Below are 24180 nucleotides of genomic sequence, written 5' to 3' on the forward strand. Positions count from 1 at the left end.
TTTCTTGACCATGAAATTTAATCATTTTGCTATCTTCAACTGCGAGATGAGACTGTTCAATAAGGGCTTGAATGGGAGTCTTAGACCTGCTTAGAGATTTTGCATAGGACCAAAATTTTCTCAGGTTCCCTGCCAGATCTTTTGCTGCGGCATGATGATGGTAGTTGTTGCATGTTTCATGCATAGACCTTTTCACAGACACACGAATCTCTACCAACCTTCGCTTGTCATCATTTGCATGTTCTCTTTTGAACCAAGATTGTAACAGCCTCTGCTTCCTCAGCAACTTCCAAATTTCATTACTGAACCATGGTGGATCTTTTCCATCCTTCATCCACTTACTAGGCACATAACACTCCAGACCATGATTTACAATCAGTTTAAACTTTGCCCGTAATTCCTCTGCATCCACCTTACTGGAACTAAGCGATGCCAGTTCAGTGTCTAACAGAGATGCTAACAACTACTTATTGCTCTATGTAACAGAAACACTTTCCTAGCTTCCTTGACTGATTTATCAACATTCGTAATCACAGTTGTTATAATGTCATCATGATCACTAAGCCCCATTTCTACACTGCAATCATCAATAAGATCAAGTCTATCTGCAGTTACAAGGTCTAAGATATTTCCAATACATGTGGGCTGCCGAGCTAGCTGCTGATGACAGTTTTCAGAAAAAGTATTCAAAAGTATTTCACATGACTGTCTGTCCGTCTGTACCCCCGCAATGAATCCATAGACATCACGGTCTATACATGGCAGGTTACAGTTGCCTCCAACTAGTATTGCATGATCTGGGTGTTTACATGCTGCTGACAATAGACTTTCTTTGAATGACTTTATAACTGTCACAGCAGAATTGGATGGCCAGTAAAAACATCCAACAATCGACTTTGTTTCACCTACACCTGTTATACGTGACTCAACATCTTCATTGTCACACTCAATATCGAGCTCAATAGAGATAATATTTTTGTTAGCTGCAGTGATCACTCCCCCTCCTACTGCCTTTAATCTGTCTTTCTGATATACATTCCATGACTCGCTATACATCTCAGGTTTCAGCCAGCTCTCAATCCCAAGAAATAATTTTAGAGTGAGAACTTTCCTGGAGGGAAATAAATTCTCAAACTTTATTACAAATGCTTCGACAGTTTACTGATAAAATTTTGACAGTCAAAGTGTCTTTATTCCGAATGTCATCTGACTTCCCTTGCTGTGTATTGGCTGGCAAGTGTTCATCGGAGCACCTCAAACTACCATCTAGTACAAACAACCCTCATGTGCACTCCACCAGAATCCTGCTACCCAAGCGGCTGCTTCCTTTGTGTAGTGTCCCCCTGACCTATCAAGAGGAGTCCTACAAATCCCCACACAATAATGCAGGGTTAGAAATCTGCAACCAAGACTGTCATGAAGTCAACAAAGGCTTTGATCCAAACCAAAGGACCCCGATCAGCTCTGGGAACAATGCTGCAAATTGTTAGCTCTGCTTGCACCCCATGCGCAAGGCCAGCAGTCTTCACCTCCTTCGCCAGCCACCAGTACAAACTAAGGATAGCCTCAGGGCCCATGTAACACGCGTCACTGGTGCCAACATGACCCACAACTTGCAGATGACTGTACCCTGCACACTCGAAAGCCACAGGCAAGGCTGCCTCCACATCTCGGATGAGGTCCCTGGCAGACATACTGAGTGCACATTGGCTTTCTTTCCATCCCTGAATGTTATCTGCCAAAGGGCCTCCATAATGTGCCTAACATTGGAGCTCCCGCCGTGGGCCTGCTTGGACCCTACTGAAGGAGCGACTCCCTGTCCACTCACAGGAGAAATGGGCAAGGCCAAGCAGCCAGTTTCCACATTGGTTCTCTGCCTCCAGCAATGCAAATGCATTACCACCCGCCACTCACTCTTGTGGAGGCAGATCCACTGTGCCGCATGCACTAAGAGGTGTCTTGGAAGTAGAGCCCATAGGCAAAACAAGTGACACCTGAGCTGTCCCATGCAACGTGCCAGATTCTCCAACACCGCTACTCCCTGTAGGTGACTGACCATAGCCAAAAGTGCATTCAAGCTGTTCATGAACTGCAGCCAGTTCCTCCTGCATCTTCACATAGTATGCCCACATCCTAACCATCTTAGCAAGACTAACCACAGGAGTAAAGCAAACAGAATCCTAAATATGCAACTTGCTACCCTACTAATGTGTCCCCAATGGATGCTAATGCATTAATGAGCTATGTAGCTGACTGTTCAGTAAGCAACTATTGCACTACAGAGTGAACAACTAACAAAAACGAGAGATTAAAGTCTTAAACAGAAAAACATGCACAAAATTTAATAAATATAGTATGACGAAAACACACAAAAAGTTAAACGCTTAACCTGCTGGTTTGTAGATGTATATTAGCTGAGAGTTGGAGCCTGAGTGAGGATTTCTTGGTAAGGAGGAAACACCATGTTATCTCAGATGGAGAGTTGACAAAGAATGTAGAAGTAATTCTAGGTGTGCCTCAGGGAAGTGTGTTGGTATCATTGTTATTTTGTCATTCGTGTTGTATATTAATGACCTTGCAGACAATTTGAACAGCAACTTGGCTTTCATAGCTGCAGATATCTATAATAAAGAACTATCTGAGAAAATCTGCACAAATATTCTGGCAAATCTTGATAAAAATTTCAAAGTGGTGCAAATATTGGCAACTTGCTTTAAATATTCAGAGCTGTAAAATTCTGTGCTTCCTAGAATGAGAAAATGTCAACTCATACAGATACACGGATGTAACACTTCGTAGACACATGAAATGGAATACTCATATACGTACAGTCACAGATAAAACAGGTGACATACTTCAATTTACCGATAGGATATTAGGGACAGGCAACCAGTCTACAAAGAAAATTGCTTACAAATCACTTGTGTGATCCATCCTAGAATATTGCTCAAGTGTGTGGGACCTGTACCAAATTAGACTAACAGAGATTACTGAATGTATACAGAGAAGGTTTACTTGACCCATGGGAGAGTGTCACAGAGATGCCGAAGAAGCTGAACTGGCAGACACTTGACAATAGATGCAAATTATACAGTGAAAGCCTATGTACTAAGTTTCAAGAAACAGTTTTAAATGATTAATCTGGGAATTTACAACAACTCCCTATAGATGGCTTCCATAGGGGTTGTTAAAACTACAGTGGATTAATTACAGCATGCATGGATGCATTTAAACAGTCATTCTTTCCACATGTGAATGGAACAGGAAAAAGCCCTAACAATTGGTACAGTGGGAAGTACCATCTGCCATGCACTTCACAGTGGTTTGCATAGTATGGATGTAGATTAGATTAACAGGTACAGTCAAGTTAGATGTTTAATGCAGTATGTCAGGTATTAAAGTTAGAAAATGTGTATGTGTCTTGAGGCAGTGTAACTCGTGGTATGCATAAGACTATATTCAACCAAAATTTGAGAATGAGAGCATTTAGCGACATCCAATAAACTTTATTCCAATTCTGTCATTCTCAATAAAACGTCCCACCAATAGTTGTGACATAGTGGCTACAATGGTTCCCGTCACTGAAGTTAAGCAACACCAGCAGTGGCCAGTATTTGGAAGAGTGACCATGTGGGTATATGTTGTGTGATGATAACTTTCCCTTTGCCTTCATAGCAGAGGGGACAGGAGGAGTTGTTGCAGCATGTAAGTCCCAGGAAACTCAGGTGGCTGAAATTGCCCTTCAGTGTCTCCCAGCCAATCATGCCATATGACTTCATTTTAATTACATCCCCACAAAATAATTAAAAGGAAAAAGTTAAGTCACATTTTCGCTGTTCATGCAGTAAAATTTCTGTATAAGACATGACTTTTAATTTATTCCTTCTCTACTACTAACTCTTTTCACATCATATTTTGCAGACACCACACAAACTACCTGTAAAATTAAATCAATGTACAACACACAGTTCAGGAGATATGATGTCAGAAACACCAGGTTGTACAAAAAACCAGTTTAACATCAAGTATTTAACACATTTATTCATTTGTAAAATAATCAGATGTCTGAAGCTCTTTTAAATGTGGGAGTTCATTTTTTACAGAACCAAGTGGGAGATTACTCATTACAGATACTAAAGGAATCTGGGTGAGAATATCAAGACTTGCTCTTAAAATAAACAAAATGTGTTCCACGAGAATCACTGAAAGTTTTGCGCCAAAGGGTGCTCAAACCATTGAGAGGATAGAAGACTTCTATGATGAATTGAAAAAATGAGAAAACGATAGTAAATCTCAGTACATGATGAGACAGACTGACTGATAGCACAAGACATTAATGATCATACAATAAATGAGACACATGGTGTAAAATTCTGCATGAATGATAAGTTCAAAAGGAGTCAGCACAAAGATAAACCACCAAAGCAGCTTACAGCTGGATATCTTTTGCTCTTGGAAGTATCTCTCATTGCATTGACCTGAAGATGAGTGTGTGAACTTATTTTGCATGTTTTCACTGCTTGCTGTCATACAGAATTTTCTTTTGGTGTCACATCCATAAATAAAACACTTATTCAGCTGAAGCAAGTAGTAAGAATATTGTGGAACAAAGATACACATACATGATGCTGAGGCTTCTTTAAGGATATTGGAATTCTTACACTCATTTTCCGCTTCATTTTCTTCTTAGAGCTGAAGTTTTAAGGTGCTTATGATAAAATGAATTTCATCTGAATTGCGGTTTACACAGTCATAATACAAGACACAAAAATAATTTTCAAGTAGGCTTTGCCTACTTATCTAGCGTTCAGAATGCAGTTAAATACTTTGCTGTAAAGGCAATCAGCATGCTCTCACCTAGCCTATGTAAGAAATTAGGAATCTCCAACCAAAAAGAAAATTTAAAAAAAAAAATACCTAATCAGCAACTACATCAAAAAATTCTCTGAATATCTAGGTCAAGGATTGAAAAGTTATGTCAACTATAAGACAAGTAGCAGTGTTCTTCGTAAAGTCAAATGAAAATCACCCTCTATTTATACATGCAGTAATTATTTTCTTTAATGATATCGATGCAATCTAGAAAATAAAGGGCATCACCTGATCAATGTGGCAGTAAATGTCGCTTTTTTACTTTGTTGTACGTGATGTTTTATTTATACCGCGTTGTAAACAGTAGATTATGTTTTGAAAGGCAATATAAAAATTTAGGCCCTATTTGTAAATCACATTAGTAACTCGAAATAAGTTGCCACGCAATACAACTTAATTCATAACTGCGAATTTACGTTTCAATAAATATCCTTCACTTCTAAGATATTAATCTGCCAACTTTGGGGTTAAAATTTCGCGTGAGATCGTATAATTGGTGACATTGATCTACGTTTTGAGTCTATAAGCAGTTGTTAATTATGCCCCGAACTTTATTAAAACCATGGAATATTGCGTGCTACGACAAAAATTTCATTTACTATAGCGGTTTTGTGTATCCTTATATCGTAAGATCGGAGGTTATGAATTTTAGCAGTGTCGTTTTCTAACGACCTAAGTAACTAATGACTTCATATATTTTGCATTAGCTTTGAATGATAATTTACTTCATTACACGTTACGGCAAAATTAATGTTTTCTTTCTACAATATAAAGGACTATGACAATATTCCAAAACTTCAAATGGGAGAAAATTGCTTTTAGTTCCAACCTGTGCCAATTCAAATTGCTCAGTATATGTAAACACACAGCGCCCACCGCAAGACAAATGACAGTTTCGGTGCGCATAACAGCTACGCTCCCGTAAACCCGTAAAACAATTTATATCTGCTTCTAAATATCCATTACTGCTAAAAGCTATTGTAATATAGCCAACGGTGTAAAAAGAATCTTATTATCAAGAAAAATAATTTCCTATCTTCAAACATCTTTCTTTTTTTTGCAATACTGCTCTGAATTTCTTTGACTGAGAGATAGGCGACTTTCAGTGAGAGTGAAGTAAAATGCACACCGTTTAGCGCGAGTTTGGAACCGTGAAAGAGGGAATGACATGAAACAAAGGTATTTGTCACTTCGTCAACTTTTGCTGTATTCTTTAATAGTGTTGCTGTCTACATAAACTCTTCAACTATAAACCTAGTTGTTTGTGCTACATTTTTTAACCTTTTAGATCGATGCGTAATTGGTCTACATCTATCCAATTCAAACCACCGACTGGTGCATGGCAGAGAGTACGTCCAATTGTACCAGTTACTAGGGTTTCATCCTGTTCCATTCACGTATGGAGTACAGGAAGAACGACCGATTGAATGCCTCTGTGCGTGCAGTAATTTCTCCAACAGTACCCTCACGATTCCTATGTGAGAGATACGTAGGTGATGTAGTGTATTCCTAGAGTAATCATTTAAAGCCGGTTGTTGAAACTTTAACAGACGTTCTCTGTGTAGATTATGTCTATCTTCAAGAATCTTCCAATTCAGCTCCTCTGTGACACACTCACATGGATTAAAAAAATCTTTGACAATTTGTGTTGCCTTCTCTGTATCCGTTCAATACCCCCCCGTTAGTCTTAAGTGGTATGGATCCCACACACTTGATCAGTATTCTAGAAACGGTCGCACAAGTGATTTGTAAGCCATCTCCCTTGTAGACTGCTTGCACTTCCCCAGTATTCTGCCAACAAACCAGAGTCTTCTACTTGCCATGCCTCAACTGTATATATGTGATTATTACATTTCGTATTCCTACAGGGTGTTACACCCAGGCATTTGTATGAGGTGGCTGATACCATCAGTAACTATTGATGTTCAGTCATAGGGTACTAGCCTACGTCCTTTCGTTCTGTGAAGTGCAAAATTTTACATTTCTGAACATTTAAAGCAAGTTGCCAGTCTCTGCACCACAGTGAAATCTTATTAATATCCGACGGAATATTTATGCAGATTCTTTCAAATAGTACTTCATTATAGATAGCTGCATAATCTGCAAAAAGTTTGAGGTTACTATTGATATAGTCTGCAAGGTCATTAATATACAACATGAACGGCAAGGGTCCCAATACAGGTCCTTGGGATACACCCAAAGTTATTCTACATCTGACGATGACTCTCCATCCAAAATAACACGCTGTGTCCTCCCTACCAAAAAGTCCTTAATCCCGTCACAAAGTTCACTTGGCACCCTATGTGATCATACTTTTGACAATAAGCATAGGTGTGGTACCGAGTCAAATGCTTTTTGTAAATCAAGAAATACTGCATCTACCTGGTTGCTTTGATCCAAAGCTTTCAGTTTGCCTTGTGAGAAAAGTGCGAGTTGTGTTTCACATGATCAAGGTTTCGAAATGCGTACTGGTTGGCATTGAAAAGGTGATTTTGTTCAAGATACCTCTTTATATTTGAGCTCAAAATATGTTCTAAGACTCTACAACAAATTGATGTCAAGGACAGTGTGACCTGTGCCTTTCTCCAAGAACTGGGCACAGGTTTTTGTTCGAGGTAACTATGATAGTGATTTGTAAGCAAAAGTATCTTCCCCATGAACCATGGGCCTTACCATTTGTGGGGAGGCATGCATGTCTCAGCGATACAGATAGCTGTACCGTAGGTGCAACCACAACAGTTGGTATGTGTTGAGAGGCCAGACAAACGTGTGGTTCGTGAAGAGGGGCAGCAGCCTTTTCAGTAGTTGCAGGGCCAACAGTCTGGATGATTGACTGATCTGGCCTTGTAACATCAACCAAAACAGCCTTGCTGTGCTGGTGCTGTAAATGGCTGAAAGCAAGGGAAAACTACAGCTGTAATTTTTCATGAGAGCATGCAGCTGTACTGTATGGTTAAATGATGATGGCGTCCTCTTGGGTAAAATATTCTGGTTGTAAAAGAGGCCCCCATTCAGATGTCCGGGAGTACGGAATGTCAGGTCCCTTACTCAGGCTTGTAGGTTATAAAATTTAAAAAGGAAAATGGATAGGTTAAAGCTAGATGTAGTGGGAATTAGTGAAGTTCGGTGCCAGGAGGAACAAGGCTTCTAGTCAGGTGAATATAGGATTATAAATACAAAATCAAATAGGAGTAATGAATAAAGAAACTAGGATCATGGACCAAGTTCCTATGAACCATAGTGAACGCGTTATTGTAGCCAAGACACGAAGCCCACACCTACCACAGTAGTACAAGTTTATATTTATTTATTTATTTATTTATTTGATTAGCCATCCGTAGACATTTTGCAATGTATGGATGTTGTCAGTTTGGATACAGTGATTTTTGCAGATACATTGACACTTTTATATGCATTTACAGAGTATACAAATACAATGACATTTATCACTTAAATTACATTCAAACAATTAAATATTCACTTATTGTTTAGAAACAGTGTTCCTGAAAATATAGTTTAAGGGTTTTCTGTAACAGTACATGTTGTTAATTTCTTTGATGTCCTGTGCAGCTTGTTATACATTTACAGAATATACAATACAATGTCATTATGTCACTTAAATTACATTCAAACATTTAAATATTCACTTACTGTGTAAAAACAGTGTTCCTGAAAATACAGTTTAAGAGTTTTTCTGAAACAGTACATGCTGTTAATTTCTTTGATTTCCTGTGGCAGCTTGTTATACAATTTTACACCCTGATACAAGAAACTTTTTTGGGTCTTATGCTTGTTTCTCCTATCTAGATGAAGGCAGTGGCTTGTTCTTGTGCTATAGCTGTGTAAAATGCTGTTTGTACTATAATTCACTATATTTTTCTTTATATATACTATAGTGTGGAACATAAATAAACAGGGAACAGTTAGAATACCAAGTATTTTGAATAGTTCTCTGCAGTGAGCCCACTTACTGCTTTTAGTTATAATTCTCACTGCTCTCTTCTGCACTTTAAAAACTGTTTGTAAGTTGAGTACATTATTTCCCCAGAAAATTATCCCATAGCTTATGACTGAATGTACATAGCTAAAATATACAGTTCTTAGACATTCATCGCTGCATACTGAGGAGAGAACTCTAAGTGCGTAACACGTTGTAGATATCTTTTTTGTGAGTTTTTTAACATGTTCACTCCACCTAAGCTGGCTGTCAATATGCAAACCTAGGAATTTTGTGGTGGGCACTTCGTCTACAGAGGTGTTATGTAGCTTTAACTTTAGGGGACTGTTTTTTCTGTTTATTCTAAAGCGTATGCTATTTGTTTTCTTAATATTTAAGGTCACTTTATTCTCTGTAGACCATTTGTAGACATCTTTCAGTGATTCATTACAATTTTCCAACATTTGTGCTGATGTCTCACTGGTGATTATAATATTGCTGTCACCGGCAAACAATATCTTCTCTCCATGTCGGATATATTGTGGAAAGTCATTTATATAAATCAAGAACAACACCGGACCCAGCACACTTCCCTGAGGGACCCCAATATTAATATGCTGTGGATCTGACAGGTGTTTTTCTATGAACTTTGATCTACTGGAGACATGCGAGATCTCTACCCACTGTACTCTATTTTTAAGGTATGAATGGAACCATTTGTTGATTACCCCTCTTACTCCTAGTGCTTCTAACTTAAGTAATAGATTCTGGTGGTCAACTGTATCAAAGGCCTTTGACAGGTCAAGGAATATGCCAGATACATAGTTGCCTTCATCCAGTGCTTCTAGAACCACTTTAGTGAAATGTGCTATTGTCATTTCTGTATCTCTGCCTGGTCTGAAACCAAATTGGTCATTTGAAAGAAGGTTGTATTTGTTTAGATAGCTCATAAGTCTGTTCTTCATTATGGACTCTATTATTTTGGAAAATGATGACAGTAGGACAATTGGCCTGTAGTTCTCAATGTTTTCTACATCATCTTTTTTGTGTAGAGGTAAAATTTTTGCATGTTTCAGATAATCAGGGAAACAACCGGCTTTGAAAGATTCATTTATGATATTGGTTAGGGGGGCTTTGATACTATTTATGCATTTTTTCAGCACAGACATTGGAATTTCATCTAAACCTGCTGAATTTTTGCTCTTTAATTTCCTTACCACATTACATACTCTTCCTCAGTAGTGGGTAGCAATACCATTGAATTTGATGTATATTCCCGTGTTCGTGGATTATGAGATTTTGAAAAATTTTCCTGTAACTTTGTAGCTATACTACTAAAGTAAGAATTAACAAAGTTTGCTAGTTCTTTTGGGGTACTTGTTAGGTTTTCTTTGTTCCTGATTTGGGTGTTTATTTGCCTTTGTGTTGCTGTTCCTGTCTCTTGTTTCACTATAGTCCATGTAGCTTTACTTTTATTTTTAGCTAGATTTATTAGTCTATCATTGGCCTTTTTTTTTTTTTTGCAACATTGAGCACCTTCCTATAGATTTTTTTGTAGTTTCTGTAGTAATGAAGAAAATCTGGATCACTGTTGTTGTTTTTTATAGAGTTTAAGTATTTAAAAGTTTGGGCAGATTTTCTAATTCCTGTGGTAATCCACTTATTTTTGGTGGATGTTCCAGTAGAACTTAGTGCTTTGGGGAAGGCTTCTTCGAATATTATCTTAAACTCCGACATGAATTTGGAGAATTTCTGATTCACATTATTTTCTGAATATACTTCTTCCCATCTTTCATGTCTTAATTGTAAGCAAAATTTTTGTATTGCTGCGTCTGAGTAGACTCTTTTAAACATGTGGAGGTTTACTGGTTTTTCTACAGAAGCTTTTACTTTTATGATTTGGCATAAATGATCTGACAGTCCAAGATTTTTGACAGTTATGACACAGTTTTCCCCACCTATATCTGTAGCTACATGGTCAATGGTAGATGTTGAGTGTTTGGTTATTCTTGTTGCACAATTAACTAAAGAGGACATGCCAAAACTATTCAGAATATTCAGAAAAGTGTTACTGGTTTCATCTGCCTTAGCTGTGTTAATGTTTAAGTCACCACACAAGAGTATATTACTTTTCAGGGATGACACTTGTTCTAGGCTTTGCATAAGTTTTGAAAAGAATGTTTCTAAATCACCACTGGGAGAACGGTATACACATAGTACAATTAGTTTTTTGGGCATATCTACAGCTGGTATCTCTACTGCTGACACTTCAAAATGCTTGTCTACACTTAGTAGGATAATATCATTCCTGACTTTAAATGAAATACCACTCTTAACAAAAATACATGATCCTCCACCTTTCATTGAGTTTCTGCAATAAGAACAAGCTAGTACATATGAGGGCAAATTTATGTATTGAATTTCATTGACTTTGCACCAGTGCTCTGTGATGCAGATAACTGGACTGTCTAAGGATTGTAACTCAACTTCTAGCTGTTGCACTTTGCTTTTTATACTCTGAATGTTTTGGTGAAGCACTGTTAGAGATTTAATGTTACTTATCTTGGAGGTTTCTTTTTCATCATGCTTGTGACTAAAAAATCTTGCAGATGGGAGGGAGGCACTCTCTTCCGTCTGCTTGTTGCTCCATGTGAGGTTGTGTACTTTTCTGCCACTGCTGATGTTGGAACTGCTGCTGCTCCTGTTGTCTGTACTGCTTCTGTTGATTGTGCTGCTGCTGACGGTGCTGTGTCTGCTGTTTCTGGTACTGCTGCTTTTAGTGACACTGGTGGCAGTTGTGCTGGTGTTTCTGCCTCTATTTTTGTTGATGTTACTCTTACTTCTACTAGTGTTGAGTTTTCATCGTTTTTGCTATTGGGATAGCCTGGGATGGCGGCTAATTCTGCTGTAACCTCCTTTGAATGTGTGTTTTGGTCATCATTGCTTTCTGCATGAAAGTCCAGTGGCATAACAGTTTCAGTTAAAAAGTCGTCTTGCATGTTGAGTTTGTCTAAAGTTTCACTGAGCAGTCTTTTGCCTCTTCTGTTTAGGTGCATTCCATGATTTGTGTAGCTGCATCTCTGAAGAAAATTCACACTGAGAAAATAGGCATTTGAGTAGGCTTTACAGATTTTCTGGAATTGCCTGTTTGCTTTTTTAATTTCTAAATTTACGCAAGAATTAGGTATGAGATCATGCCTATGAGGTATTCCTGTTACTATCACTGTGTCCTTTTCGGTAGCATGAAGAGTTTTCTTTAGGTTGCGGACTGCAGTTGCCAGTTCATTCCTATACACATCGTTTGCGCCCGCAATCAGTACAATGCGCCGATTTTTGTTTTGTAATCTGTCTTGCTCAATGTTTTTAGCTACTTCCTGTATAGGAGCCCCTGGTTTAACATATCCACACGCTATCACATTGTGTTCAGCACGCAATATTTCTGCAAGATTTCGTCCATGGTTATCAGAGTAAACTGTTACTTTTGTACGTTTATAACACTTTTTCGTCTTCGTTCTTCCGATAATGCATTTATCAATTTTGAATTTGTTCACTTCACACGTTTCTTCCGCTAGGCCTACTGTGTTTACATCAGTCTGTACAGTTGTGTAACAGTCTTGTGTTTCATTGCACTCAGAAATTGTGTTTATGCACTTTTCTTGTGAATGTTTATTTAGTTCACACGTTTCGCGGCCTATCGTGTTTGTGCCTGGATACGAGGCATCAAAACGATTCTGCAACGGTACTTTGTACACTGTTTCACCAGATTTGGAGCGGAACTTTTTAGGTATTTCAAAGTCACGGCTAGTTTCTGTTAGTATGCCGTTACAATGAGAACTGCTTGAGATATACTTAAGCATGTTGAGAAGCACTGATGCGTATTTTTTGCTAAGTTCAAGATCACGCTGCAATGCACTCGCTACACAATCTTCAACACCAGAATATACCATTTCTGTTGCGGCTCGGCGTCCGTTACAAGTCACTACGCCGCAATTACAGTCCGAGTTTTCCAAATTTACTTCTGCAATACATTTCGTATGACACCAAATTTGTCTCACAGAACAAAGTCTGACACCTTTACGAACAATTTCGCTACAATATAAACAGCTAACTGATACTTTTAAGTCAATTTCTGGAGAACGATTTATTATTACTTCCACACGTGACGCCATTTATTTAATGTGCGGAGACTTATCGAAACACAACACTGGTTTACCGTTTTTCTTCTATGATTGACATAATACACTGTACTGGATACGTAATTGATATATTTTTAATAATAAACTTAAATCCTGCTAGCCTTGAAGCTCAAAGGGCGACACCACATTAAACAAGCTCCACAAGTGATGAAGAGACTAAAGAAATGTATGATGCAATAAAAGAAATTATTCAAATGGTTAAGTGAGACGAAAATTTAATAGGCATGGGGGACTGGAATTCGATAGTAGGAAAAGGAAGACAAGAAAAAGTAGTTGATGAATATGGACTGGGAGTAAGGAATAAAAGAGGAAGCTGCTTGATAGAATTTTGCACAGAGCATAACTTAATCATAGCTAACACTTGCTTTAAGAATCATGAAAGAAGGTTGTATACATGGAAGAGGCCTGTACACACTGGAAGGTTTCAGATAGATATACAGGGTGTTTAAAAATGAACATACCGGTTTTTAAGGCATTGTAGCATTTATTACATTCAACTTATAATCTTAAAGAATACACCTAATGAAAGAGCAACTCAAACAGTTTTGTTTGTATACCTGTGCGCAATGGGAAGAGTATGGAATGGCAAAGAGTGACTGAAAAATGGGTTTGAGTGCGAGTCTTTCATGCTTAGCCCCAAGAAATATCTCCGCGGAAAGTTTATGGGCCTTTCTTTTTCGGTGAATCAATTGTAACTGATGTTTCTTATCTTGACATGCTACAGCTATGGCCCGTGCCTCAATGGGAAGAAGCTGAACAACACCTCTTTTTTTGGGAGCAAGATGGTATGCCGTCTCACTGCCATAACTCAGTATGCGACTGGTTAAACGACGTTGTACCAGTGGATTGGGCACAAGGGGCTGGTTGACACAGCATTTTATGCATGACCTCCACATTCACACACAATCTGACACAATCATGTGTATGTGCCTCTGATGCCAGCTGATTTATCTGACTTTAGAAACGGTATTATTGCAACAGTTACTCCTGACACTTTGATCAAGGTTTCGGAACAACTCGCGTATCGACTCGATGTATGATCGGTGTTCACACTAAATAATTGTAAGAAAAACTGTTTGTATTTCTCTTTCATTTGGTGTATTATTTATAATTGTAAGGTGACTGTAATATGTGCTACAAAGCCTAAAACCCATAAATTCATTTTGAAACCCCCTGTATTATGGTAAGGCAAAGATTTAGGAACAACGTTTAATTTTAAGACATTTCCAGGGGTGGATGTGGACTCTGACCACAAGAAGGAAGGGAATTTAAGGAGATGTGACCTGGATATATTGAAAGAACCAGAGGTTGCAGAGATGAAATAGTGAAGGCAGCAGAAAATCAAGTAGGTAAAAATATGAGGACTAATAGAAACCCTTGGATAACAGAAGAGACATTGAATTTAATTGATGAAAGGAGAAAATATAAAAATGCAGTAAATGAAGTAGGTGAAAAGGAAAACAAATGTCTTAAAAATGAGATCGAAAGGAAGTGCTAAATGGCTAAGCAGGGAGGGCTAAGAGGACAAATGTAAGGTTATAGAAGCATATATCACTAGGGGAGGGATATACTGCCTACAGAAATACTGAAGAGACCTTTGGAGGAAATATCAAGAACTCAGATGGAAAACCAGTCCCAAGCAAAGAAGAGAAAGTAGGAAGGTGAAAGGAGTATTTAGAGGGTCTATACAAGGGCAATATTATGGAAATGGAAGAGGACATAGATGGAGATGAAATGGGAAATGTAATATTGCATGAAGAATTTGACTAAGTGCTGAAAGACCTAAGTCGAAACAAGGCTCCAGGAGTAGACAACATTCCATTAAAGCTTCTGATAACTGTGGGAGAGCCAGCCATGACAAAACTCCACCATCTGGTGAGCAAGATGTATGAGACAGGCGAAATATCCTCAGACTTTAAGAAGAATATAATAATTCCAATCCTAAAGAAAGCAGTTGCTGACAGGTGTGAAAATTACCGAACTATCAGTTTAATAAGTCACAGCTGCAAAATACTAACGCTTCTTTACAGACGAATGGAAAAACTGGTAGAAGCCAACCTCGGGGAAGATCAGTTTGGATTCTGTAGAAATGTTGGAACACATGAGGCGATACTGACCCTACGACTTATCTTAGAAGAAAGATTAAGGAAAGGCAAACCTACGTTTCTAGCATTTGTAGACTTAGAGAAAGCTTTTGACAATGTTGACGGGAATACTCTCTTCCAAATTCTGAAGGTGGCAGGTGTAAAATATAGGGAGTGAAAGGCTATTTACAATTTGTGCAGAAATCAGATGGCAGGTATAACAGCCAAGCAGCACAAGAGGGAAGCAGTGGTTGTGAGAAGGGAGTGAGACAGGGTTGTAGCCTAGCCCCGATATTATTCAATCTGTATATTGAGCAAGCAGTAAGGGAAACAAAAGACAAATATGGAGTAAGAATTATAATCCATGCAGAAGAAATAAAAACTTTGAGGTTTGCTGACGGCATTGTAATTCTGTCAGAGGCAGCAAAGGAACTGGAAGAGCAGTTGAACGGAATGGACAATGTCTTGAAAGGAGGATATAAGATGAACATCAACAAAAGCAAAACGAGGATAATGGAATGTAGTCGAATTAAGTCGGGTGATGCTGAGGGAATTAGATTAGGAAATGAGACACTTAAAGTAGTAAAGGAGTTTTGCTATTTTTGAGCAAAATAAGTAATGATGGTTGAAGTAGAGAGGATATAAAATGTAGTGTGACTATGGAAAGGAAAGTGTTTCTGTAGAAGAGAAATTTGTTAACATTGAGTATAGATTTAAGTGTCAGTAAGTCCTTTCTGAAAGTATTTTTATGGAGTATAGCCACGTGGAAGTGAAACATTGACAATAAACAGTTCACACAAGAAGAGAATAGAAGCATTCGAAATGTGCTGCTACAGAAGAATGCTTAAGGTTAATGGGGAGGCTTGTGTGCCTCAACGATACAGATAGCCGTATCGTAGGTGCCACCACAATGGAGGGGTATCTATTGAGAGGCCAGACAAACATGTGGTTCCTGAAGAGGGGCAGCAGCCTTTTCAGTAGTTGCAGGGGCAACAGTCTGGATGACTGACTGATCTGGCCTTGTAACACTAACCAAAATGGCCTTGCTGTTCTGGTACTGCGAACGGCTGAAAGCAAGGGGAAACTACAGCCGTAATTTTTCCCGAGGGCATGCAGCTTTACTGTATGATTAAATGATGATGGCGTCCTCTTGGGTAAAATATTCCGGAGGTAAAATAGTCCCCCATTCGGATGTCCGGGCGGGGACTACTCAGGAGGACGTTATTATCAGGAGAAAGAAAACTGGCATTCTACGGATCGGAACGTGGAATGTCAGATCCCTTAATCGGGCACGTAGGTTAGAAAATTTAAGAAGGGAAATGGATAGGTTAAAGTTAGATATAGTGGGAATTAGTGAAGTTTGGTGGCAGGAGGAACAAGGCTTTTGGTCAGGTGAATACAGGGTTATAAATACAAAATCAAATAGGGGTAATGCAGGAGTAGGTTTAATAATGAATAAAAAAATAGGAGTACGGGTAAGCTACTACAAACAGCATAGTGAACACATTATTGTGGCCAAGATAGACATGAAGCCCATGCCTACTACAGTAGTAAAAGTTTGTATGCCAACTAGCTCTGCAGATGACGAAGAAATTGATGAAATGTATGATGAGATAAAAGAAATTATTCAGGTAGTGAAGGGAGACGAAAATTTAATAGTCATGGGTGACTGGAATTCGTCAGTAGGAAAAGGGAGAGAAGGAAACATAGTAGGTGAACATGGATTGGGGCTAAGAAATGAAAGAGGAAGCCGCCTGGTAGAATTTTGTGCAGAGCATAACTTAATCATAGCTAACACTTGATTTAAGAATCATGAAAGAAGGTTGTATACATGGAAGAACCCTGGAGATACTAAAAGGTATCAGATAGATTATATAATGGTAAGACAGAGATTTAGGAACCAGGTTTTAAATTGTAAGACATTTCCAGGGGCAGATGTGGACTCTGACCACAATCTATTGTTTATGAACTGTAGATTAAAACTGAAGAAACTGCAAAAAGGTGGGAATTTAAGGAGATGGGACCTGGATAAACTGAAAGAACCAGAGGTTGTACAGAGTTTCGGGGAGAGCATAAGGGAACAATTGACAGGAATGGGGCAAAGAAATACAGTAGAAGAAGAATGGGTAGCTCTGAGGGATGAAGTAGTGAAGGCAGCAGAGGATCAAGTAGGTAAAAAGACGAGGGCTAATAGAAATCCTTGGGTAACAGAAGCAATATTGAATTTAATTGATGAAAGAAGAAAATATAAAAATGCAGTAAATGAAGCAGGCAAAAAGGAATACAAACGTCTCAAAAATGATATCGACAGGCAGTGCAAAATGGCTAAGCAGGGATGGCTAGACGACAAATGTAAGGATGTAGAGGCTTATCTCACTAGGGGTAAGATAGATATTGCCTACAGGAAAATTAAAGAGACCTCTGGAGAAAGGAGAACCACTTGCATGAATATCAAGAGCTTTGATGGAAACCCAGTTCTAAGCAAAGGAGGTATATAGAGGGTCTATATAAGGGTGATGTACTTGAGGACAATATTATGGAAGCGGATGCAGATGAAGATGAAATGGGAGTTATGATACTGTGTGAAGAGTTTGATAGAGCACTGAAAGACCTGAGTCGAAACAAGGCCCCCGGAGTAGACAACATTCCATTAGAACTACTGACAGCCTTGGGAGAGCCAGTCCTGACAAAACTCTACCATCTGGTGAGCAAGATGAATGAGACAGGCGAAATACCCTCAGACTTCAAGAAGAACAAAATAATTCCAATTCCAAAGAAAGCAGGTGTTGACAGATGTGAAAATTACCGAACTATCAGTTTAATAAGCCACAGCTGCAAAATACTAACGCGAATTCTTTACAGACGAATGGAAAAACTGATTGAAGCCGACCTTGGGGAAGATCAGTTTGGATTCCGTAGAAATGTTGGAACAGATGAGGCAATACTGACCCTACGACTTATCTTAGAAGAAAGATTAAGGAACGACAAACCTACATTTCTAGCATTTGTAGACTTAGAGAAAGCTTTTGACAATGTTGATTGGAATACTCTCTCTCAAATTCTGAAGGTGGCAGGGGTAAAATACAGGGAGCGAAAGGCTATTTACAATTTGTACAGAAACCAGATGGCAGTTATAAGAGTCGAGGGACATGAAAGGGAAGCAGTGGTAGGGAAGGGAGTGAGACAGGGTTGTAGCATATCCCTAATGTTATTCAATCTGTATATTGAGCAAGCAATAAAGGAAACAAAAGAAAAGTTTGGAGTAGGTATTAAAATCCATGGAGAAGAAATAAAAAGTTTGATGTTTGCTGATGACATTGTAATTCTGTCAGAGACAGTAAAGAACTTGGAAGAGCAGTTGAACGGAATGGACAATGTCTTGAAAGGAGGATATAAGATGAACATCAACAAAAGCAAAACGAGGATAATGGAATGTAGTCGAATTAAATCGGGTGATGCTGAGGGAATTAGATTAGGAAATGAGACACTTAAAGTAGTAAAGGAGTTTTGCTATTTTTGAGCAAAATAAGTAATGATGGTTGAAGTAGAGAGGATACAAAATGTAGACTGGCAATGGCATGGAAAGCGTTTCTGAAGAAGAAAAATTTGTTAACATTGAGTATAGATTTAAATGTCAGGAAGTTGTTTCTGAAAGTATTTGTATGGAGTGTAGCCACGTATGGAAGTGAAACGTGGACGATAAATAGTTTAGACAAGAAGAGAATAGAAGCTTTCGAAATCTGGTGCTATAGAAGATTAGATGGGTAGATCACATAACTAATGAGGAGGTATGAATAGAATTGGGGAGAAGAGGAGTTTGTGGCACAACTTGACTAGAAGAAGGGATCGGTTGGTAGGACATGTTCTGAGGCATCAAGGGGTCACCAATTTAGTATTGGAGGGAAGTCTGGAAGGTAAAAATCATAGAGGGAGACCAAGGAGTGAATAAAATAAGCAAATTCAGAAGTATGTAGGTTGCAGTAGTTACTCAGAGATGAAGAGGCTTGCATGGACAAAGTAGCATGAAGATCTCCATCAAAGCAGTCTCTGGACTGAAGACAACAACAACAACTACTACTACTACTACTACTACTACTACTACTGCTACAGCTATGATAGATTATAGGTGGACAAGGTGTGAACTTGGCAGCAAATTCAGTATAGAATCTGACAGCGATTCTACCAGGTCCTGGAGCTGTGCTCAGTTTTAACAATTTCAGCTGTTTATAAACACCACTGGCACTAATACTTATTTCATTCATATTTTCAGTGGCACAAGGATTAAATTGGGGCAATTCTCCAGGGTTTTCCCCTGTAAAGGAACATTTGAAAACAGAGTTAAGCATTTCAGTTTTTGCTCTGCTACCCTCAAGTTCAGTTCGTGTCTAATTCGCTGGGGACTAGACACTAACTTTGGTGCCACTAACAGACTTTACAGTACACAGATCCCACATCCGGCCATCCTGATTTAGGTTTTCCGTGATTTCCCTAGATCACTCCAGGCAAATGCCGGGATGGTTCCTTTCAAAGGGCACGGCCGACTCCCTTCCCCATCCTTCCCTAATCCGAGCTTGTGCTCCGTCTCTAATGACCTCGTTGTCGACGGGACGTTAAACACCAATATCCTCCTCCTCCTCCACAGTGCACAGAACCAGAATTTCGTTGGGTTCTGTGAAAGGTCACTTGACAATATTGTGATACGGTATACATTGAAGGCATCATGCATTGCTCTCTTGACAGCCAAACACATTTTATTCAGCATCTCTCCTTCTGTAGCTCTAAGCTATGTTTTACATCTATTACACAGTGATCTATGTTTCTTTAAAAGTTTCTTTACAATGATTGTATACCACGGACGGTCCTTTCCTTTATAAACTGTTCTACTGGGTACATATCCCTCCAGCGCATGGTCAACTATTCTTTTAAACGAGGCAAAGTTCCTCTACATTCTCCTGCCCTGTGCTGAACGTTTCAAGCTCCTCATTGAGATATGATCCTACTGATTTTTTTAAATCTAGTTTACTGAACATATATACCTTTCTGCTTGTTTTAGTTGTCCTTTGTAGTTTGTTAATCATTGTTACCACAACTGTGTCCTGGTCACAAACACCAGTTTCAATGTGGACATCCCCAAAGACATCAGGTCTGTTTTTGCTGTTAGATCCAATATACAGGGTGGAGAAAATTGTGTCACGAAATTTTAACCCTGGATAGCTGATGCCAGTAGAAACCAAAATTATTAATGTTGTGTATGTCAACAACGCACCATTTTTAAACTATGGAAACTTGGTGCCATGCACTCCGATTGGCCGTGGGATTGCCCTGTTTCCATTTGTCGATTGACAGGCAGCGCTATGGTTGTCGGTTCACACATACAAATGTCCCTCGCCCCATCACTGCCCCATTGTGATATGCACACATTTCGAATAGATCTTGCTGTTTGTCTCCACTCTCACATCAGAAGCAAACAATGGAAAATCCAGGATGGACTGTAATAATATTATGAGAAGGAAGGTTGCTACTCACCATATAGCAGAGATGCTGAGTAACAGATAGGCTCAACAAAAAGATTTTCACACTTAAAGCTTTCTGCCAATGGCCTTTGTCAACAATACACACACATACACACACGCAAACACTCACACAAACACAACTCACACACACACAACTCTCGGTGAGTAGCAACTTTCCTTCTCATAATATTGTCACGTCAGAAGCATTTGCACGTCAGCTTCGCTTTGGAGCACACACGTCACCTGCGATTTAGTCATACAGTAAGCATGGTGGCACAGTATTTGTTTGAAGAACAACAAGATATGGTTTTTGTTTATGGACTAGCTGACAGTAATGAACACGAACCTCGACAGTTGTAAGAGGAACGTTACCCAGCGAGAGACCACCCACACCTGCTAACATTTACAGCAATTCGCCAGTGACTTGGCGAAACAGGCTCATTAGGGAAATATCATGGTGATGCTGGAAGACGTTGAACATGACAGGATGCTGCATTTGAAGAGACTGTTCTCGAGTGCTTCGAGGAAGCACCTATGACAAGTTCTTGAGTGGTTGGACATGACATGGAGGTCACTTATCATTTAGTTGGGTGGTTTTGAGGGATGATGGCCAACATCCATTTAGTTTCCACCCTGTGCAAGACCTAAATCCTGTGGCGGACTATGAACACAGGCTAGGGTTTTGCCGGTGGTTTCTGCAACGTGTTGTATGAGATCCCGACTTCCCCACCATTGTGTTGTTTACCGACAGGTGCTCCTTCCATCAGGATAGTCTTTACAACAGTCGAAACGTTCATTACTGGGTAAGGGGACACCCTCACATCATATACGTCCATGGACACAAGGAATGATTTTCGCTCAATGTTTGGGCAGGCGTTGTGGGTGATCATCTGATTGGGCCGGTCTGTCTACCTCCTCGACTTACTGGGCAAATTAAATCCACTTTTTGCCAGAAATTCTACCCAGCCTGCTGGAAGATGTTTCCCTGGACATACAGCTACCCATGTGGTTGCAGCATGATGAGGTGCCCGTGCATAACAGTCATGCTGTGCGTGGATATTTAAATGAACTCTTTGATGGCTGGGTGATCGGCAGAGGTGCTCATAGGACATGGCCACCACGATCACCAGACCTCACGCCACCGGACTTTTTCCTGTGGGGATTCTTCAGGGTTCTAGTTCACCCACCCGGATGCGAACCACTGAGAAATGAAGAGGAATTAAGGATCGCATTTAACATGCCACCAATCACATCAAGGCAATGCCAAGAATCTTTGAAAGAGTTCGGCAAAACACTGTTCGACGTTACCAAGCTTATGTTGCATAAGAGGATTACCAGTTCAAGCACCTGCTTAAAGGAAACAATGTTCTAGCCACAAAAATGGCCCTTTTCAGGACTGACAAAATTTGTGAAAGACTTTCTGAACAGCTGTTGATGGGTTTGTTCCTGGTACATCTTATCATGAAACTACAATGGATGTGTAGGGGCCCCAGCGGATTCGCCACCAGGCCCTGAGAGTGAAAGGCTGGTGCACTACCACCAAGTGTGCAGGCCGCCTTGGATACATCACAATCTCCAGCAGGTAAAGCATTCACGGTCATGCGTTGTCCAGATCATCCAGCAACGGAGCAACCCCACGGTCAATCGGAGTGCATGGCGCCAAGTTTCCATAGTTTAAGAATTGTGCATTAACATTAGTAATTTTGGTTCCTACTGGCATCAGTTATCCAGGGTTAAACTTTCGTGGCACAATTTTTCTCCAGCCTGTATTTCCATCACGGGTGGGGTTCCTAACCTTTAACTTACATAGTGGCAAACATGGGACACTAACACTATGGTGCGGTCAATCTGACCTCTTAATTCTAGATGGGTGTAATGTTAACAATTTGAATCTCTTTGAAATTCTCTGTTTTGCATATGGCAGAGTCTTTAATACAATGTAAATAAACATGAAAATGCAAAACATTAACATTAAATAATTATTGATAAACTGGCATTCAGATATTTTTACTGCGCATCTCATAAAATAATACATTTATATGTTTTTCATAAGCTAATAACAAAATTAATGCTTGGATAGATTTTGTATTTCTTCTTGAAGAACCATTGGAACAAAAAATGTAACGTTTTTAACCTGAAAAAATACCCAATGAAAAATCAGAGCCCTCAAAACCACAATTTTTCACAACAGTGCTTGCACACCTGGGAACAGCACTGCATGCACATAGGTCTCTTGCAGATGTAGCAAACATATGAAGTCTTCCTTTTCTTGCTGGCTGGGCAGATTCTGCACATTTTCCTATTCCTAGGACCTAATTCTGCTTCCCCTGCTTCTTCTGTTGGAGCGTCGGGGCCTAAAATCCAGCGGGTCATTGGTTGTAACTCCTGCAGAAGTCGTGGGTTCTGAGCTCGCTTTAGCATATGTTTCAGCACAAGACTATGGGCCAGCTCTTTTAGGAAGATACCTCTGTCAACAGGAGCTTCATCTGATCCACTCTTCTGAAGAACATATGCATTTACTGTGCTGAGGTCCAATAAACAGTAGAATAAACACATCGGCTAATGTCGAGTTCTTCGACTGCAGGAGTATATGGAGCACTTTTTGGCCAGTTCAACACCTCCTTTAGTGGCATTGTAGTATGATATTATTTCTGGTTTCTGAGAAGTCAGATCCTCAGCAGGGCTATGATGCATGGAAGAGACAAGAAGAACCCTGCTTTGTCTGTGGCATATGCGACAATAGAGTGGTGCCTTGCGTAAAACCGTGCAAAGACGAACCAACTGACCTATGCTTATTTCGTTGGAAGGCTTGTGGAATCTCTCTCTTATTCTTTTTTGGAGTTCCAACAAAAGTCAATCCTCTTTTCCTTAGCTCTGCTACAGCCTGTATTGAGCTGAACCAGTTGTCAGCAATAATGTAGCGATTACTGCCATAGTTTGGTTTACACAATCACAACAGAGACTGCATTGGTATCATCAGTTTCTTGTCATTGTCCGGCAAAGTATCACCATCAGAGCCTTTTCCAGTCTACATATACCCATTATAAAAGTAACTGGTCCTGGCATCACACAAGGACATTATTTTTAAACCGTATTTAGCAGGCTTTTTTGGCATGTAGGCCACAAATGAGCATTTACCATCGAAGGAAATTAGTTGCTCATCTACAGTAGCACATGTGCCTAAATTGAAATATTTTTGGGAATGTTCCATAATTTTTCTAAAGAGGAAAGAGGCTGCTGCCATTTTGTCAGCTTTGAGACTCTCTTTTCTAGTTCAAAAGTCATCAAACCGTAAGCAATTCAACAGCATTAGGAACTGGTTCCTAGACATGACACATTTGAAAATTTCCTGACTGAACCATCGGTTACAAATATATAATTTACATTTTCTTGGTTGGATTTAAAGACAGAAGAATATATTGGAAGTCCTAAAAAAAGCCAGAAGTTTATCCAAATCCAGGTTCTGAAGTTCAGCTTTGCTTTTGTCAGAGTACACCTGCCTGACGCAATCTATTTTAGCATTTCTCCATAGTAGGATGTGATTGAGAACTTCATCATCAAAATAGATGTGCCATAAT

The 24180-nt window shown here is 39.4% G+C and overlaps 2 protein-coding genes across 5 annotated transcripts in view; one reads left to right on the top strand and one right to left on the bottom strand.

The window, feature by feature from the left end:
* The window catches only part of LOC124605280 (DNA ligase 3), a 640740-nt gene extending 634979 nt beyond the window's left edge, over positions 1 to 5761 (bottom strand). For all 4 annotated transcript variants that reach the window (XM_047136859.1, XM_047136858.1, XM_047136854.1 and 1 more), the window contains exon 1: positions 5702 to 5761. The gene's annotated coding sequence lies outside the window, so the exon portion shown is untranslated. The remainder of the gene's footprint in view (positions 1 to 5701) is intronic.
* Positions 5762 to 5932: 171 nt separating this feature from the next.
* Positions 5933 to 24180, top strand: part of LOC124605582 — a 130617-nt gene continuing 112369 nt past the window's right edge. Inside the window, exon 1 of the mRNA XM_047137364.1 lies at positions 5933 to 6051. The gene's annotated coding sequence lies outside the window, so the exon portion shown is untranslated. The remainder of the gene's footprint in view (positions 6052 to 24180) is intronic.

This window comes from Schistocerca americana, chromosome 3 (genome assembly GCF_021461395.2).
Source record: "Schistocerca americana isolate TAMUIC-IGC-003095 chromosome 3, iqSchAmer2.1, whole genome shotgun sequence".
In the NCBI taxonomy this organism is placed as follows: Eukaryota; Metazoa; Arthropoda; class Insecta; order Orthoptera; family Acrididae; genus Schistocerca; species Schistocerca americana.